The sequence below is a fragment of the Pinus tabuliformis genome, chromosome Q (assembly GCF_031772625.1).
Source record: "Pinus tabuliformis cultivar Carrire ecotype Pingquan chromosome Q, CPIR1, whole genome shotgun sequence".
In the NCBI taxonomy this organism is placed as follows: domain Eukaryota; kingdom Viridiplantae; phylum Streptophyta; class Pinopsida; order Pinales; family Pinaceae; genus Pinus; species Pinus tabuliformis.
Window position 1 is genome coordinate 876,658,892 of NC_142296.1, and position 19,098 is coordinate 876,677,989.

Below are 19,098 nucleotides of genomic sequence, written 5' to 3' on the forward strand. Positions count from 1 at the left end.
AATGAATTCCTGTTTTGGTGAAAAAACTGGCGAAAAAATCATCAAAATGACCTGGAAACTCAGTCCTTTTGAGCCCAGCGCAGGCAGAAGGTCCTCTACCTGCGCTGAGGGTCAGACTGCCTTAAGGCAGGTTGACCTTCAGCGCAGGTTTCGAATGGGGAACCTGCGCTGAACCTAGGGCGCCCTGGCAAAACCCCATGGGCTCAGAAAGACTGGAAAACAGGCAAAAAACAGGGAAATGAAACCGTGAAAAGAAAGAGCTAGGGTTTAGCTCCTACCTGGTCCAGACGGCGCCGAAAATCATCCGCAGAATCTCCCGGAATCAGCTGGTGAAAATCAAGGGGGAAGAGGCACCTCTAGAGCTCCAACAGACCAAATGCAAATGAAATGGTAAATGAGAGGTAAAAACACCTTTTAATGGCTTTTTACATAGTACAAAGTGAAATATTAGGGTTATAATCTCATTTTCATGCAAATATTATTCATTTCTAACATAGTTTGTTGCAGCAATTGAAAAGACAGTACTATATTTGAAAAGAGAAAAGCTAGTAATGGTAAAAAATCAAAAAATTTGACCACATATCGAGCAGTTTTAGCATAAAGTTCATGCTCGTTAAAAAATAAACGCAAGATTCGAGCAGTTTTACCGCGGAATTTATGCTCGTTAAAAAATAGAAAAGCGTGAGCAAGGGTTCCACCAGAGTTCAAGCTCATTAAAAAATGAACCTTTCGCGGTAAATAACCATTGCGATCATAAATTTATTAGCCATAAAAGCCTTGGTCGTGTTTGCACTTGCCACCTCCATTTCATTTGGCCGATCGTTCACCCCCATATGATTGTTTACTCCTTTTGAGGAACAACTGCGAAGAGTGATCTCACTTAGCCATCCTTGTGACACTGCCGTGATTGGAAAATTCCAACTTGTACCTGGAATCTGCTGCTATCCCTGTTTATCACTCGTTCCTCAAAAAGCGAGTCTTCTTTGAGCTCTTTTCAATTGACTCATAAAATATGAAAAGTTTGCCGAGTTTTGGCCTTCCAGGTCGTTAAAAGGACCGGAAGAGCTATCCCTCCTCTAGATTTTAATCTTTTTGGACCTGAGGGATTATTGCACAAAAAGGTCGAGCGCTTGTTTTATTCGGCTCGTTAAAGTTATCGAAAATTCATCCCTTTTGTATTGTTTTATACTTTTTCGGACTTAAGGGATTAGATGACGAAAAAGGAATTTTGGAGTTAACTTTCTGTATCTTTTCAGACTCTGTAAAAATGAAAAGGACCGAGTTGTCTTTGTCGCTAGACTCGTTAAAATGATTAAATAGTGACAAACTTGTCTTTAGACGAGAACGAGTTTCCCTATCGCTAGGCTCGTTAAAACATAGCGATGGGCTTGCCCGAAGGGCAGGTTATAGAACAAGCATATGTTATCCTCCTCAAGCTTGACAAAAATAAAGAGGTACTGGTCAGAAATGACTGGGGAAAAATTGGGAGAACCTCAAAGCTTTAATGGTAGCAAGTCACTCTTGAACATGACACTTTGTCCTCCGTACCACATCGGGTTGGGTTGTTTCATTCACCGGTCTCATCACCATGGTCTTCGCCAAACCATCCGTATTTGGGGTAATGCTACCGATCCATCACATTAGTGTCGTTATATGTTCAAGAGATGTGTTTAGAAAGAGTCAACCGTGTCCCATCCACTGCCATACATTATCCTTCATCCACCCATGATCACCACCCTGAATCATATCTCACAGATTGTTTTCACCTCCACTAAAATCATTAGCTCCGTTCCGTGTCACTGATGTGGGATTCATTAAGGCCCTCCTTTGACGGATCACTTCTTGTCGACTTCAGCTCATTATCCAAGAAGTTGATCTAGGAATACCCCCCCCATTACTTTGAAGCTTGCATGCCTCAATGGCAAGTTTCTCACTTCCGGCGACAGGTATACATCAATGACCTTCGACCAAAAGATTTTGCGTGGTGTTCGACGCCAAGTCCTTTATTCACACCACGTGAATTGTACTGCAGTACCTTGAGGGTCATTGTCATTATTGGTGATTCCTCTCGCGCTTGTTAACGGTTTACATTATTGACCGGTAATCAAGCGATGTCTTTCCATGTTCGACTTCAACACAATTCTCACATGGATCGACTTGTACTTAGAGTGAAGATCGAACGAGATTGAAGACCCCGGATCTAGTTTCATCCATCCGGGCTGCGATATATATTCAGGAAATATAAAGACATTTGATATGTACATTATTGCAGCAGATGATCATCCTACTCAAAGGATGATAATTTCAGCAGAGAATTATCAGTCTATCATCAGACGGTCGTCTGTTATATGTACCAAAATGAATTTATAAAGCTGAGCATGGGAATGCCCGCCTCAGCTAGATCATGAAGGCAGAATGAAAAATAATGTATTGTATTGTATTTTATTGCAGGGCACCTCTCAGCGATTGAATGAACTTCGGATCCTCCTGATAAAGCATTTCACCCGATAAACGACCTCATACTTTAGGGGGCAACTGTTATAGACATTTTTGTGCCTAACAGCATGAAGCATGAAATGTCAATAATTTGAGGGATCCAAAGTCCCTAAACATGTTGTTCTTACCCTTAGAGGAACAAGGTCAGCAAACCACAGCACTGAAAATCAGTTCTCCACCTGAAAACACTCAAAAACATGCCATTTCCGGATCATGTCAGCTGCTCCACTGAGCGTCTGCGCTGAATGTCAACTGCTCCACTCTGTACCTGTGCTGAATGTCAAATCTAATGAAGGCTACCTGCGCTGGGCGAGATTGGCCAAGTGGCACAGTCATTCTGCAAGGTTTCAACTGCCCAGGAAGCTTCCAAACTGACACTTGGGTCAAGGAATTCGCCTTGTGATGAGTAAGAGGGTCTTGATCTCTAAGTGGAAGCAAGAATCTCCAAGTGGACTCAAGAACTGAAGATTATCTAAAGTGGGAGAGGACACTAGTCAGCTTCATGCCAGTCTCAAGATGACTCATCCTTTCTCCAAAACCCTATATATAGATCTCTCTCATGAGGTCTAGGGAGGCTGGAATTTTGTGCAAGCAAGGAAGTGCTGTTGGTTTGAGTATAGAGCTATTGGGTGATTTTCTTGAAGGAGGTGAAGAGGAGATTTCTTTCTGCTGGGAGGTGTTGCTGGATTGGGCCTATTATGGTTGTAACCCTCTCAGAACTTTACTTCTTCTATTAATAAAGTATTTGAGGTTCTTCTATATGCATGTGTCTTGATGATGAATTGATGCTTGTATATTTGATTTATGCTAATCCCTGAATCGATTATGGATGTATGCTTCTTGTAGTTTCCTTTTCTTGTGCTTTTACAGGATCTTGGTGTAGCTGGGATGGTGAAAGAGCAAGGAGCTAGGAGCAAGCAGCAAGGAGTGAGGATTGGATCGACTATTAGCGCAAGATAACGGTTAGTAGATCATCCTTCTCTTCTCTCTCTCATCTCATAAAGAAGTAATCTTGAATAGCTTTGCATTCAGTTGTTGCTGAGGTACTATCACCCTTAGAGTGGGATAGGGTCATTCCGTATTGGATACTTTTCCCCCCAACACCAGCCTCCTGCAAGCACCTACTCCATTTCCTTTCGCCAGTCAGCCTCTGCACAGTCAAAAACAATTAAAGCACATGCATAATAATTCTGCAAGATTACTCAGAAATACAAAAAGATGTTTTTTTCATATTTTACTTCAGGAGTAGCTTAGTCACATGCATTTTACCTTTCTAAGAGTCAATGGCATCCATTTCAGTAGCTTTCATCTCTTTTCTTGCACTAGTTGGGTTAGTCAGTAAAACTAGGGTTTGCTAGGGTTTGCATTTCCTTTAAGCTTTCAGCTTCTTTCTGCAAGTATATTAGCCTCCTTCGAGTTAGCTTTCATCGATCACAGTTAAAATCTTCTTCTAAGAGCTCATAGAAGTTGGCTTAAGCTCCTAGCAGACTTGTGCTAGCTGATCAAGTGACAGCTTGCGACAAGAGCTAGTACTTGTGCATATAGCACCGTCACTTCCAAGTTTGTTATGAACTACCGGGTTGATAAAAGCAAAGAAGGGAGTCCCAGGAGTTGCAGCATCATTGCTACAATACTAGAGCCCAGCATATTTTTGGCACCGTTGTTGGGGAAGTGTCAGAGTATTTGTGATTGCTGCTTTTCTTCTACTTTCTACTGCAACCTTCTGCTAAGTAGTTTATTTCAGCAATCATAGATTAGCATTTCATTTCTGCAATTTCAGTTCCGCAAGCATAGCCTAGAATTTCATTTTTGCAATTTCAATTCAGCAAGCATAGATTAACATTTCATTTCTGCAACTTCAATTCTACAAGTGTAGCCTAGCATTTCATTTCTGCAATTTCATTTCAGCAAAGTAGATTATTCATTTCTTGCTTTCATTTCAATTCTGCATTTTCATTTCATCAAGATAGATTCCAGTTAGTTGTAGTTGAATCTATTTTAGTTTTTGTAGGTACAAGCAGAAAGAAGAAACAACAAAGCAACCAAAAATATTTCCTTTCATGCCTCATAGGAATAGAGACAATTCAGGAAAATTCTTACCCATCACCTCCACCACCTCACTGAGTCACCCTTCTCTCTTCTTCAGTGGCAGTGATCCAGAAGAACCTATAGGTGAACCTCCAAAGATATACGAAGATCCTATAATGGAAGAAGAGCAAGAAAACATTCCTCCTCAGACCATGGTGAAACACAGAAATGGTATAGGAAATGAGGAGAGAATAGAGGGTACCTTTCCCATTCGAGAGACCAATGGGGACACAAAAATGAAAAACATCAGTCCCTCAGCGTTACCTCACTTCCATGGATTGACCACTGAAGACCCTGATACCTTCTTGTTTGAGTTTTTTGTCCTTTGTCGAACTTATGACTATACAGAAGACGAGAAAAAGTTGAAACTTTTTCCCTCTACCCTCAAGGATGCAGCACTATGCTGGTTCATGGGATTACCTGGAAACAGTATCACAACTTGGGCTCAGATGCAGCAAGCCTTTAACAACAAATACCGGGATTACTGTAGGTCGAAGGAAACGAAGGGAGAAATCTTTCGGATGACCATGGGAAGTGATGAATCTTTAGAAGACTATGAAGAAAGGTTCCAACTCAGTTATAAAAGGGCTAGGTGCATGCTTGACCTCGAATCTCTGAAGCTGGTTCTGCTCCGAGGAATCCCTGAAGACCTTCTAGATGCCCTCCATTTGCTGGCCGGAGGAGACATCTACCAACTACCTTATCATGACATAAAGACTGTGTTTATAAATCATTCTAGGGCAGCCTGGAAAGGAGGTAGGGGGAATCAACTTTCAGCCAGTGCCACCTTCTCCAAACATGAGTTTACAAATCAGATGGAAGACCTTAAGAGTGAGATGAGACAGAACATTGCCATGCAATTGGATACTTTCCAAATCCAACAGAAGAAAGAGGAAGCTGAGAAGGCTTTGGCCATCTTTTGTCCCAAATGTACAAGGAAGCATCCTCGAAACGAGTGTCCATTGCACTCAGTAGAGGTATGTTTCATTTGTGAGGAAGACCACCCTACAAACCAGTGCCAAACCTTACCCGAACTTAAAGCCATGTACCAAGGGGGTGAAGGAGCCACTGAACCACTCTACTTCCTAAACCAAAGGAGGCCACATGGATCCAGACCTTGCTAGCAGGGGATGCAAGGGACATCCCAAACTTATTACAACCCCAACCAATCCACTCACATACCTTCTTGGGGTCCCCTTGCCCATCCTTCCTGGTCTGCACCCCCTCCTTGGTCATATCCATCTCAATACCATACTCAACCTGTCGCTCATTCATTTCATTTTCATGTTTAGCCACAACCTCAGTGGAATGCACCTCAACAGGCGCGGAGGCCCCAATACAACTCTCCTCCTGCCATTTTTCCTCCACCACCTCCACAACCACAACCATTACCTACTGCTCCTCCGAGACAACCCTAGATGCCTGCTCAACTGAACCTAAACCCCAATAATAGACAGGCCCAACAGGTATATACTAGAGAGACGACATGCCCTACCTATGCTGTGGAGATTCAAGAGATCAACCTACAATCTGGGAAGGTCCTCCCAGATAGACAACCTCCTCCTAAGGAGGATGAGGAAGAGAACCAGGAAAGCAAACCCAAAGTCATTCCACCCTTTCCTGAGAGACTAACTGGAACTATGCAACCAAACCCAGAAGAGACTAAACTTTCGAGCGAGCTTAAATAGTTATATGCAAAAATAACACTTCTCCAGGCCATAAAATATGTACCAATCTACAACAAATTGATCAAAGAGAATTGTTTCAGGAACCCAAGGGGGTGCAAGATAGATGCCCCAACTATCAATGTCATAGGACAACTATCTGACCTGATGTTGGGACAAGTAATTTGTCCAAAATATCTGGACCCTGGGAGTCCTGTAGTTGATGTCCACATCAATGGCACCATAATCCCCCACACCCTGATTGATCTAGGGGCTGCCATTAATGTGATGACCAGGGAAACTATGCTTAGAATCAACCTTCAGAGTTCCCTAAGAAAGACCTCGACATTACTGCAGTTAGCAGATCGCTCCATCGTGACCCCTGAAGGGATTGTGTGTTATAGACATTTTTGTGCCTTACAGCTCTAAGCATGAAATGTCCATAAACCAAGGGATCCTAAATCCCTAAAAGTGTTGTTCCTGCCCCTAAAGGAACAAGGTCAACAAACTACAGCTCCTCCCAGAAGTTCTCCACCAGAAACTTCTCAGAAACAGTCAAATCAGGATCATTTCAGCTGCTCCACTAGCTAGGTGCGTTGCAACGCACCTAAATGCACTACCAAGGTGCGCTAAGCGGGAAATGACAAATGGCAGTGTCATTCCGCGAGGTGGATAGACAATAGAAGCTTCCAGAATCTTCCCCAATGACACTTGCCTCACTGAGTTCGACCAGAGATGAGTAAGAGGATCTCAGTCTCCAAGTGGAAGCAAGAACTGACAGAGAGAGGCCACAAGTCAAATCATAAGTTGACTCATCCTCTTTGAATATATCTATATATGGATCCCTCATCCCAGAGATCCAGAGGCTGGAATTTTGTACTTTGCAGAGAATTGTTGTTGGTTTTGAGATAGAGATCAGTGCATTGGGTGATTTATGCTTTGTTGGAGGTGAAGAGGGGATTCCATTGCTGGGGGGTTGATGCTGGATCAGGAATCATCGGTTGTAACTCCTCCTGGACATTCTTGTTAAATCAATAAAACTATTTGAGTTTCTCCTACATGCTTGTGTATCAATGATGTTTTGTTATATTTGCATGTTTAGCTTAAATCTGATCCTAAGCTATTTATGAATGTAAATCCATGTCTTTGTGTAGTTTTCCTCTTCTTTGATCTTGCAGGAACTTGGTGAAGCTGGGCAAGTGAAGGAGAAGGTAGCTGGAAGCTGTTAAAGAGGAGAGAGATTGGATCAAAGGACTAGCGCAAGACACAGGTTAGTTCATCCTATTCCTCTTCATTTACAGCTCATAAAGAAGAATACGAAAGTAGCTTTCCTTGTTTGTTGCTAAGGCACTGTCACACCTTAGTGGGATAGGGGCGTTCTGAGTAGACACTTTTCCCAACAACAAAATGGCAACTCCACTGGGAACGTACCATTTTGTTGTTGGACCCGTTAACGTCCTCTGGAAGAGGCGAAGCCTTATCAAATCATCGTTTAGGGTGTTTGATGAACACCATAGATGAAATGTCATCACGTGATTCGATGGATCTTCGCCCGGATTTCCATTAAATTTAGGAATATCTGATTGAAGTTTATGAGGGATCGCTGGCCACCAAGGGGCATAAGCAATTGGATCATTTGTTAACCGGTTTAAATAAGGTAACTCTAAAGTTGCCACGAATGGTAACTGCTGATTCAGATTAGGTGAAGCATACCCAGGGTAAGATGGGAATGCCTGAGCAGTTGGCCTTTGCATGCCAGCATAATGCATTTGATGCTGGTATGACTGATACGGTTGGTGGACATGACCATTGTAAAATGGTTGATTTTGACCGTTTTGAAACTATGGCTATCCATTGTTCGCAAAGATTTGCTGCTCAGAACCTTGGTATACTTGTTGGAATTTTGGTTGTTGGTATTGCACCAGCCATGGTTGAGAAGCCATGTGATGTTGCGCTATACTAACTGTTGGAACAAGGTGTGGGGTAATTGTACACGTCTGGACCTATGTCGCCCCACTAGTTGGCGATTGTGGTTGAGTCACAGGGTCAAGGGGTTGTTGCATTACAACCTGAGAAATCTAAGGTTGACATACAATAGGCAGCGTTTGAACTTGTGACACTGTCACAATAGTTGGTGTAGTTGGGATATTCGACATAGGTACACATTGTTGCATCGAATACACAACCCTTGGTTGTTGAGGTAGTATAGGTACCCAACCACTTGAGGTAATTCCGGTATAACCTGAATATTGCTGTGAACTCCCGTATGGATATCCTCCCGGAGGGGATAATGATAGGGCATACTGCCCCCTATACGGTGGTAATCCAGAACTCAAGGGAATTGTTTGCCCTTGGGGACCAAACTGCCCAAGTTGACCTCCAAATGGATCAATTTGTTGAGACTCAACATAAGAGTTGCCGGATATTATTCCAGATGAACAAACAGGAATGGACCAGACTGTCGAAATAGCCCCTGAGTGGGCTCCTTCTAGTGGTTGAGAGCTAGTTGGGACAGATGGTATGCCGGCGAACATTGTCGGAGTGACGGCAGGGAGTTCTGCTGTCGCTGTGTCAGATGACACATTCCTCGATGTTGACGGTTGTTCAGACATTTGGAGTCTATCCAAAAGATTACCTAGCGATTCTACAGGAACTTCCACTGGTGGTAGACCAACTTCTGATGAAGAAGGAAATAGAGTGACCCCGACTCCAAAGTGCATTGGAGTACTTGTTTGGGGATCTTCTACAATTTCTTCAATTGCAATCAAACCAGGTGGAAGGGGAAGAAACAAGGCAAAGGGAAGAAGAAGAAGCAGGATTAGTCATCTCCTGAAAAACCTTCTTCAAACCCTCCTGGAAATAGGAAACCCCCTTCAGGATGTCAGATATGTGATGAGGATCATTGGACGAAAGAATGTCCATACAAAGCTGAACTTAAGAAATTCTTTAAGAGTTCGAAAACCTCAGCAGTGTTAACTGATCCGTTTCCAAATCCAGGAACAAATCTGGTTGATAGTGGAGATGCTTCCCCGTCTCAAGTGCTAATGTTGTCGATTTCAAAACAGCAAAATGATGCTTTGATTTCGACAAGGAACAAACGTTACGGGAATCCACAGCTGTCGAACGACAAGGATAAAGATCAACCAAGTAGTTCGACAACAACTTCAAAAGAAGTTGTACCACCTATCATTCTTGAATTAACAATAAAACCGCCAAAGGGAGTAGTATACAAGTCGACATTTAATCCCCGCGCTAGAGCGGCGCAGCATTATAATATAGTGGAAGATTTGGCCCAATCGCCGTCCGATATGTCGAATCTTGAAGTACTTCAAAATTGCCCATCCCAAAGGCAGGCTTTGTTATCAGCCATTGGTGGGGTTGACCCAAAGGATTCCAATCTTGTATCCTTCGACCACAAAGGATACGATCCTCAGTTACCAGCCCAACTAGCTTTCCTTATTCAAGTGAAAGCCCTCAACAAAACTGTTCATCGAACAATTATTGATGAAGGGGCATCCACATGCATTATGTCGATGAGTTGCTCGAAAACTTTAGGATCTCCAACCTTGTCGCGATCTTCGACGACATTAAAAGCATTTGACGGAAGGACATATACCCCATATGGTATCCTAAATAACTTGAAAGTTTAACTAGGGGGAAAAACGGTAGAAATAGATGTTGAAGTCATTGATGGGAATCTTGATTACAACATCCTACTAGGAAGACCATGGATATATGCCATGGCAACTGTTGTGTCGACCTATTTTAGAAAGATTGCATTTCCCTTTCAAGGAGGGATTACAATCGTCGATCAACAAAACTTCCTCCCCAATGGTTCTCAAGTTACAGGAAGCATTCCCATGACCCATGGAAGCCCCCATTCGCTTCAGAATATCGGAGTAGGCCTACTAAAAGATCCTATACTAATGGGAACTTTCGCTCTTCCACCTCCAATCGATCTGGCGGAAGTAGCATCGATAGGAACCTGCAATATGATATCTTCCACAAAGATCTCAGAAAACGATATCAACATGGATCATGCAATGGTTTTGCCCCCAAGCCCAATAGAAATATTATAGCAATCAATGTTTCTAGCATGGGAGGCAAACCCAAATCAATGCTCATCAAGCGTTTGGGTAGATAGGTCTAGAGAATATGGTACCCCTTCAGATCCTTGGTCGCGAGTGCATGGAACCGACGAAGAAATTGTACAATCAATGTTGATTGAAGGGGCACCATGGAGTGATTGCCACTATCGTTCCCTTCTTCCAGATTATGAAGAAGATACTCAAGATGACCTTTATCATCCTTCAGTTTTTGAATTCCTATCAAATACTGTAAATACGGTGGATTCCGAGCGAAACTTATCCAACATTGAAGAGACTATCGCCATAAACATCTCCACCAAAACAAATGTTGTAGAGAATATTTATGTTGGCAAATGTTGTTCTCCTTCAGAACTGGAAATATATAACGCTCTTTTTCGCGAATTTAGAGATGTATTTGCTTGGTCATATGATGAAATGCCAGGCATTGACTCGAGTATCGTTGAGCATGAAATTAAGATGTATCCAAATTTTAAACTAGTAAGACAACGGCTACGACAGGTGCACCCCAAGAAAGCCGCTGCCATTAAGGCAGAAGCTGAAAAACTTCTCCATGTTGGTTTTACCTACCCGGTTCCTTTGACTGATTGGGTATGCAATATTGTCCCTGTTATGAAGAAACAAGGGACAATTAGAGTGTGTGTCAATTATAGGGATGTAAATCAAGCTTGTCCAAAAGACAACTACCCTACACCCTTCATCGACCAGATAATTGATGAATGCGCTAGATGCGAAATCTTTTCATTCATGGATGGATTTTGCGGGTATAATCAAATAAATATCCGCCCACAGGACCAGTCAAAGACTGCATTCATTTGTCCATGGGGCACATTCGCATATCGAAAATTACCCTTTGGTTTAAAGAACGCGGGAGTGACGTTTCAGAGGGCAATGAATTATGCCTTCCATGACATCAAAAACATCGTTCAACCATACCTCGACGACCTTCCGGCTCATTCGCGAAAGCGGACTGATCATCCGCAGCATTTAAGAGCGATATTTCTACGTTTCCGACACTACAAGATACGACTAAATCCACAAAAATGTGTATTTTGCGTCAGTTCTGGTCGTTTACTTGGCTTTGTAGTCTCCAAGGATGGGATTCGTCTCGACCCGTGCAAGGTCCAGGCAATCATAAATTTGCCTCCACCTTCAAATTTGCTTCAGATTCAGAAACTCCAAGGGAAAGCAAACTTTCTGAGGAGGTTCATTCCAAATTACGCCGAACTTGCTAAAGGTTATACACGTCTTTTGAAAAAGGAGGTACCCTTTGTATGGGATCAGGTTGCGCAAGCCTCCTTTGATGCTTTGAAAGATTCCCTAATAAAAGCAGCATTAATGTACGCCCCTGATTATCAAAGAGATTTTAACCTGTATCTGGCTGCAGCAGATACAACCATCGCAATGGTTTTAGTTCAAGAAGTCGATGGAATTGAACATCCTATATATTATTTAAGTAAGAACTTAAATGATACAGAAAGCAAATATTCTTACGTTGAAAAACTGGCACTTGCAGCTGTTCAAGCGATACAAAGATTTCGACACTATGTCCTCTTTCGGAAAACTACCATTCTTGTCTGATTGCAACCCCATGACTTATATATTGTCGCGACAGTTGCTGGGGAGCAAATATTCGAAATGGATAGCGATCCTTCAAGCGTTTGATCTGGAATTCGTAAAATCCAAATCAAAGAAAGCTCTAGTTTTTGCAGAATTATTATGCGATCTCCCATCGTCGTCCAACGATGAAACATCCGAAGAATCAATCGTGGATGAAAATTTGTTTCTGATATCTACAAGAAATGAGTGGTATGGAGATATAATAATTTATCTCCAAACCCAAAATTTTAGGCCTAACACCTCTCACTCTGAACAAAAACGTATTCGATACCAAGCAAAAGACTACATGATCGTCGGTGATACACTTTACCGTCATGGTATCGATACAGTTCTGAGAAGGTGCCTCACCTATGAGGAGGCTGAAAAAGCCCTGAATGAGTGTCATTCAAGGGCCTGTGGGGGGCATCAGTCTAGATATGCTACAACACAAAAAATCTTACGAGCAGGATACTTTTGGCAAACAATGTTCAAAGATTGCATAACCGCAGTCAGAAGTTGCCATGCTTGTCAAATTTTTGATAGCAAAACCAGAAAACCACCCGCACCTCTACAGCCAATAGTTGTTGTTGGGCCGTTCGCAAAATGGGGCATCGATTTCATGACATGTAACCCCACCTCGACCGGGGGGCATGGGTATATCATAGTCGCAGTTGAATATTTTACCAAATGGGCCGAGGCGATGCCTACATTAGATAATACTGGTGAAACAGCTGCCCTTTTCTTTTTCAATCATGTAGTTGCCAGATTCGGCGTACGACAGGCTATAGTCATAGATCATGGATCACATTTTCGCAATCACATGATGCTCGAATTAGCTACCAAACTAGGATTGTCTCACGACAGCTCTACTCCGTACTATCCGCAAGCCAACGGACAAGTTGAAGCGATCAACAAGGTCCTGAAGCGTATGTTGCAGAGGATGATCGGAGTTCACAAAATAAGGTGGCACCTAATCTTGTACTTAGCCTTGTGGGCTTACCAAACATCGGTAAGGAATGAAACCGGGTTCACACCCTTCCAACTGGTATATGGCCTGGAAGCAGTCTTACCAGTCCAGTGCGAAATCTCGTCTCTTAAACTCGCAATCGATCTCCTCCCTGGAACTTCAAAAGAAGAGGCTCGTTTCTTGGAATTAATCCAATTGGATGAAACCCGTCGTGATGCCGCTTTGGCTAAACAAAGCCCATAAGAAACGAGTCAAGGCGCATTTTGACAAAAATGTCAAACCCCATGTCTTCTCAGAAGGTGACTTGGTCTTTCTTTACGACCAAGAATCCGATAAATTGGGAGTAGGTAAATTTAAGTCGTTATGGATGGGCCCCTATATTGTTAAACGGGTGTTAGCAAAAGGAGCCTACGAGTTAATGGATTATGACGGAATTCCACTAGCGCAACCTCGTAATGGGTTGTACCTCAAGCGTTACTATGCTTAAATGGTAACCAATATGCTTTTGTTGTATTTTGTTTTCGCTAAAGTGTTCGTTTTGGTCGAGTAATCCAGCTTTTTACATTTATTGCAGATGTCAAACCTTTTGGAGACATGTGTTGGATATGCCGACGGAGCGAGCCGTAGTTCGCGGAACCTGTCCTCCGCAGCCTGGGCCATTTTTGATCCAAGCGGCGAGTTAGTAAGTTTCAGAGGTGTATGTATTGGTCAATCAACGAATAAAATCGCTGAATATAGCGCATTGATAGAACTTCTCTCTGATGCCATCACCCATGGTATACACCGACTAATTGTCAGGCTAGACTCACAACTCGTAATACTACAACTCAATGGTATATATTCCGTCTGAAATCCAGCTATTTATCGCATGTTCCTAAGGGTTAAGATTTTGGAAAGACAATTTGATCTTATTCAATACCAACATATTTCCAGAAACTTAAACACATTAACTGACTCATTAGCAAACTATGTGTTAGATAGACATTTGCAACATTTATAAAAAGAAACACATCATCAATGTTTTACTTGTGGATCATATAGCTCAACCAGAATAAAACTCCGAAAATCAAAATATATATATAGTTGTTTATGGTTTACATATAATGTTCTGTAACCAAGACAAAATCGGTCACATGACCCAAAAACTCAAAATTCTAGGGGGCACCCTAGTCTAATGATGCTCATGATAGCAAGTCATAGCCTGTGCGATCATGCGTAAGAGACGAGTCCATCGTCTAGGCACACTAGTAGTATGCCGCTGTAACTACAAAGGTAGCTCGTCGATCCTCACATCTGGAATACCGAGAGTAAGGCTCTCAACCTGCTCCTCCACAGCTGTGAGAGTCTTGGCCACATCAAGGTCACGAAGAATAACCCTCCCAGCGACCTCTCCTGCTGGGGCAACGGCTGGCACTCTCAGGCGAACTACGGGACGAACAGGACCAACATCTGCATGTACACATGACTTTGATTAAAGTCTTGATAGAATAAAGCACAAGGACATTATAAATAAAAATAGTAAACAGTGATATGGTCAAAGATTTTACCAATAGCGCCCCACTTCTCGCCATCCGGCAGTACTAAATCTGGATCACCCCGGAAGTCCATACCAGCATATGGATACTCGGCATAAACCATCTCCTGACGATCAAACCACCTGAAGAAGGTATCAGAAAACGAAATCTGAGACTGGCCAGCATGCCTAGACATGTGGTCAACCCATCTCTGCATACGTGGTTCAGTAGGAGAAGGTAAGTCGAGTGCAATGTACTGCGGCTGTATCAGTGGTATCTTCTCCAAGGCAAAGGCAGTCAAAATAGAACCGAACCCAAAGTTCTTCAACCTCCCGTCCTTTATCTTGGTCAACTGATTTTTCATCACAAGAAGTACTGCATCCCACCAGTTGAATACTTTCGGTTGGAGGCATTCCAAGGCATGCTACATATAGGATCTGTTGGCTACATGAAGAGGCGCACTACTAGCCATCCTACCAAAAGTAAACAGGATAGACCTAAGGGACCTGTCAGTGACATCACGGATGATGATCTTGCCGTCTTTACTCAGCTGAGATCCTTCCTTGCAATACTGGCGGACATAATCTCTCACATAGTCACTTCCTCGGGCCGAACCTGACAAAGAGATTGCGGCACCCCGCCTCGACAAGCCAGTCAAGAAGTAAATGTCTACTGCAGTCAAGGGGATAGAGTTGCCCCTAATCTGGAAAACTTGATTGATAGGATCCCAAGCATCGAGAAAATACTGCAGTAGGTTGATCTGCTGTCTCATTCTAGAGATGCGGAAGAACTTCAGCAAGCCACAATTCGGCAGCGCGTTCACTGTAACCGGATCATGTAGGGCAATCATGTCCTCTTCTTCATGTTCTCGTTCTCGCCATGTAAGGGTCATCTTGCTCCGAGATCTCTGAAAAACAAACAAGAGAGGTGTTAGATCCTGATTTTGATGAGAAACAGGAAAAAAATTTCATCAAAAAACTGTGCAACAAATTCCTTTTCTGCGCCCAACGCACCTGTAGCAGTGTTCCACCTGCGTTGAATGTCAAACTGCCTTCATACTGGCCAACATTCAGCGCAGGTTTCGATGTACCCAGGGTGCGTTGATGGCAGAACGAACCCATCAAACCCAGGGGCTCAGAAAAGCAGAGAATGAAGCACAGAATGCAAAAAGGAAACCATGAAATGAAAGAGCTCAGGTTTAGCTCCTACCTGGTCCAGACGGCGCCGAGAATCGTCCACAGAATCTCCCGAAATCAGCTGATGAAAATCAAGGGGGAAAAGGCACCTCCAAAGCTCCAACAAACCAAGTTCAAATGAAATGGTAAAATGAGAGGTAAAAACACTTTTTAATTGCTTTTTACGTAGTTCAAAGTAAAATATTAGTGTTTTAATCTCATTTTCAAGCAAATGTTGTTCATTTCTAACTAGTTTGATGAAGCATTTGAAAATACAGTACTATATTTGGAAAGACGAAGCTATTTATGGTAAAAAATCAAAACAAGACCATCTAATCGAGCAGTTTTAGCACATAGTTCAAGCTCGTTAAAAAATAAACATAAGACCGAGAAAGTGTTTCAATCCGCGTTTAAGCTCGTTAAAAAATGAACTATCCTCTGGTAAATAACCACCGTGAATGTAGCATTATCAGCCATTAAAGCCTTGGTCGTGTTTGCACCCTCACTTCCACTTTTCATTGGCTGATCATTCACCTCCATTTGATTGTTTACCCATTTTGAGGAATAGCTGCGAAGAGTGATTTCACCAGCCATCCTTGTGACACTGCCGTGATTGGAAAATTCCAACCCTTACCTGGAATTAGCTGCTACCCATTTTATCACTCGTTCCTCAAAAGACGAGTCTTCTTTAAGCTCTTTTCAACTGACTCGTAAAATATGAAAAGATTACCGAGTTTTGGCCTTCTAGCTCGTTAAAGTGACCGGAAGTGCTATCCCTCCTCTAGATTTTAATCTTTTTGGACCTGAGGGATTATTGCACAAAAAGATCGAGCGCTTGTGTTGTTCGGCTCATTAAAACTATCGAAAATTCATCCCTTCTGTATTGTTTTATACTTTTTCGGACTTAAGGGATTAGATGACGAAAAAGGAATTCCGGAGTTAACTTTACGTACCTTTTCAGACTCTCTAAAAATGAAAAGGACCGAGTTATCTTTGTCGTTAGACTCGTTAAAAATATTAATAGCGACAAACTTGTCTTTAGACGAGAACGAGTTTCACTATCGCTAGGCTCGTTAAAACATAGCGATGGGTTTGCCCGAAGGGCAAATTATAGAACAAGCATATGTTATCCTCCTCAGGCTTGACAAAAATAAAGAGGTACTGGTCAGCAATGACTGGGGAAAAATTGGGAAGAAACTCAAAGAATCTTTATTGGTAGCAAGTCGCTCTTGAACATGACACTTCCACTCCGTGCCTGGGTCGGGTTGGGTTGTTTCATTCACTGGTCACATCACCATGGTCACGCCATACCATCCACATTTGGGGTAAATGCTACCAATCCATCACATAAGTGTCGCCGACATGTTCAAGAGAAGTCATCCAGAAAAGTCACCCGTGTCCCATCCACTACCATACATTATACTTGATTCCTTCATGACTGCCATCCTGAACCATATATCATAAGATCGTTTTCACCTCCATCAAAATCATTTGCTCTGTTCTGTGTCATTGATGTGGGATTCATTAAGGCCCTCCTTTGACGGGTCGCTTCTTGTCGACACCAGCTCATTATCCAAGAAGTTGATCTAGGAACACCCCATTCAGTACTTTGAAGCTTGCATGCCTTAATGGAAAGTTTCTCACTTCCGGCGACAGGTATACATCAATGACCTTCGACCGAAAGATTTTGCGTGGTGTTCGACGCCAAGTCCTTTATTCACACCACGTGAATTGTACTACAGTACCTTGAGGGTCATCATCATTATCGGTGATTCCTCTCGAGCTTGTTAACAGTTTACATCATCGACTGGTAATCAAGTGATGTCTTTCCATGTTCGACTTCAAAACATTTCTCACATGGATCTACTTGTACCACGAGTGAAGATTGGACGAGATTGAAGACCCCGGATCTAGTTTCATCCATCCAGGCTACGATATATATTCAGGAAAAATAAATACATTGACATGTACAGCATTGCAGCACAGATAATCATCCTACCAAAAGGATGATGACTTCATCAAAATCATCAGTCTACCATCAGACGATTGCCTATCCTATGTACATAAAAATGAATTTGTAAAGCTGAGCATGGGAATGCCCGCCTCAGCTAGATCATGAAAGCAGTATGAAGATAATGTATTGTATTGTATCTTATTACAGGTCTCCTCCCAGCATTGAAAGAACTTCGGATCCTCCTAATAAAGCATTATGGAAGATGTCATGGTCTCCATTGATTCTTGGGAGTACCCGGCGGACTTCTTAGTCCTTCAGCCAAAGGAAAAACTCACTAGATACCCCCTCATTTTGGGAAGGCCTTGGTTAACTACTGCAGATGCTTACATCAGTTGTCGAGCTGGGAGCATGACCCTTAAGAATGGGCCTATGTCCAAACAGGTAGTCCTATATCCTCCTGCCCAACCTCTACTAGAACATGACTTACATCTCTGGTTGGAGGAGGAAGATGAGGATGAAGTATACTCTGCACCATTATGCACAGTGGAAGCCACTAGGGAAGGTCCTCAAACCAAGGATGACCTTATTGAAAATCTGATTCAAAATCCACCTCCCAGTGTGCTGCCATTAGAAGAGTTGGTAAGAGACAACCAAGCTAGTGCATTAGTGGATCTCTATGTGACTGATCTGACCTCTCCCCGAGTTAAAAATGTGGAATTTGGCCTCGAGAGAACCTTGAAGATCAACTCATCCCTATCCCCCTCTCAGGAGAAAGAGCTGTGTAGCTTATTGAACAACCATTTGTAAACCAGTCATACAACCTCAGAGGAGGATGAATCCAACCCTTAAGGACATTGTCAAAGAAGAATTGCAAAAGTTGTTGGATGCAGGATTCATCTACCCCATCTCTAACAGTGAGTGGGTTTCTCCTTTGGTGCATGTGCCCAAGAAGAACGGGAAATGGAGAATCTATGTAGATTATCGAGAACTTAACAAAGCCACCAACAAGGACCATTTTCCTTTTCCTTTTATAAATCAAGTGTTAGATGGACTGGCAGGGAAGAAGTTCTTTTCTTTCCTAGATGGGTTTAGTGGGTATAATCAGATCCAAATCAGCCCAAAAGACCAAGATAAGATGACTTTAACTTGTCCATGGAGTACCTTTGCCTACCGGGTCCTTCCCTTTGGGTTATGCAATGCTCTTGCCACTTTCCAGAGAGTAGTAATGAGCATCTTTGCTGAGTTGGTTCATGATTTGATGGAAATTTACAGGGATGACTTCACTCCTTATGGGTCCAACTTCCAAGAAGCATTGACTAACCTGGGAAAAGTTTTAACCAAGTGTATTGAAATGAACCTGTCTCTCAGTCTTGAGAAATGTGAATTCCTGATGACTAAAGGGACCGTGCTAGGTCATACAATTTTTCAGCAAGGATTACAGGTGGATCCCAACAAGATTGCTATCATCCAAAGGGTTCCGCCTCCTCAAAAGGTAAGAGATGTGCAGAGTTTTCTAGGCTTAGTAGGATATTATA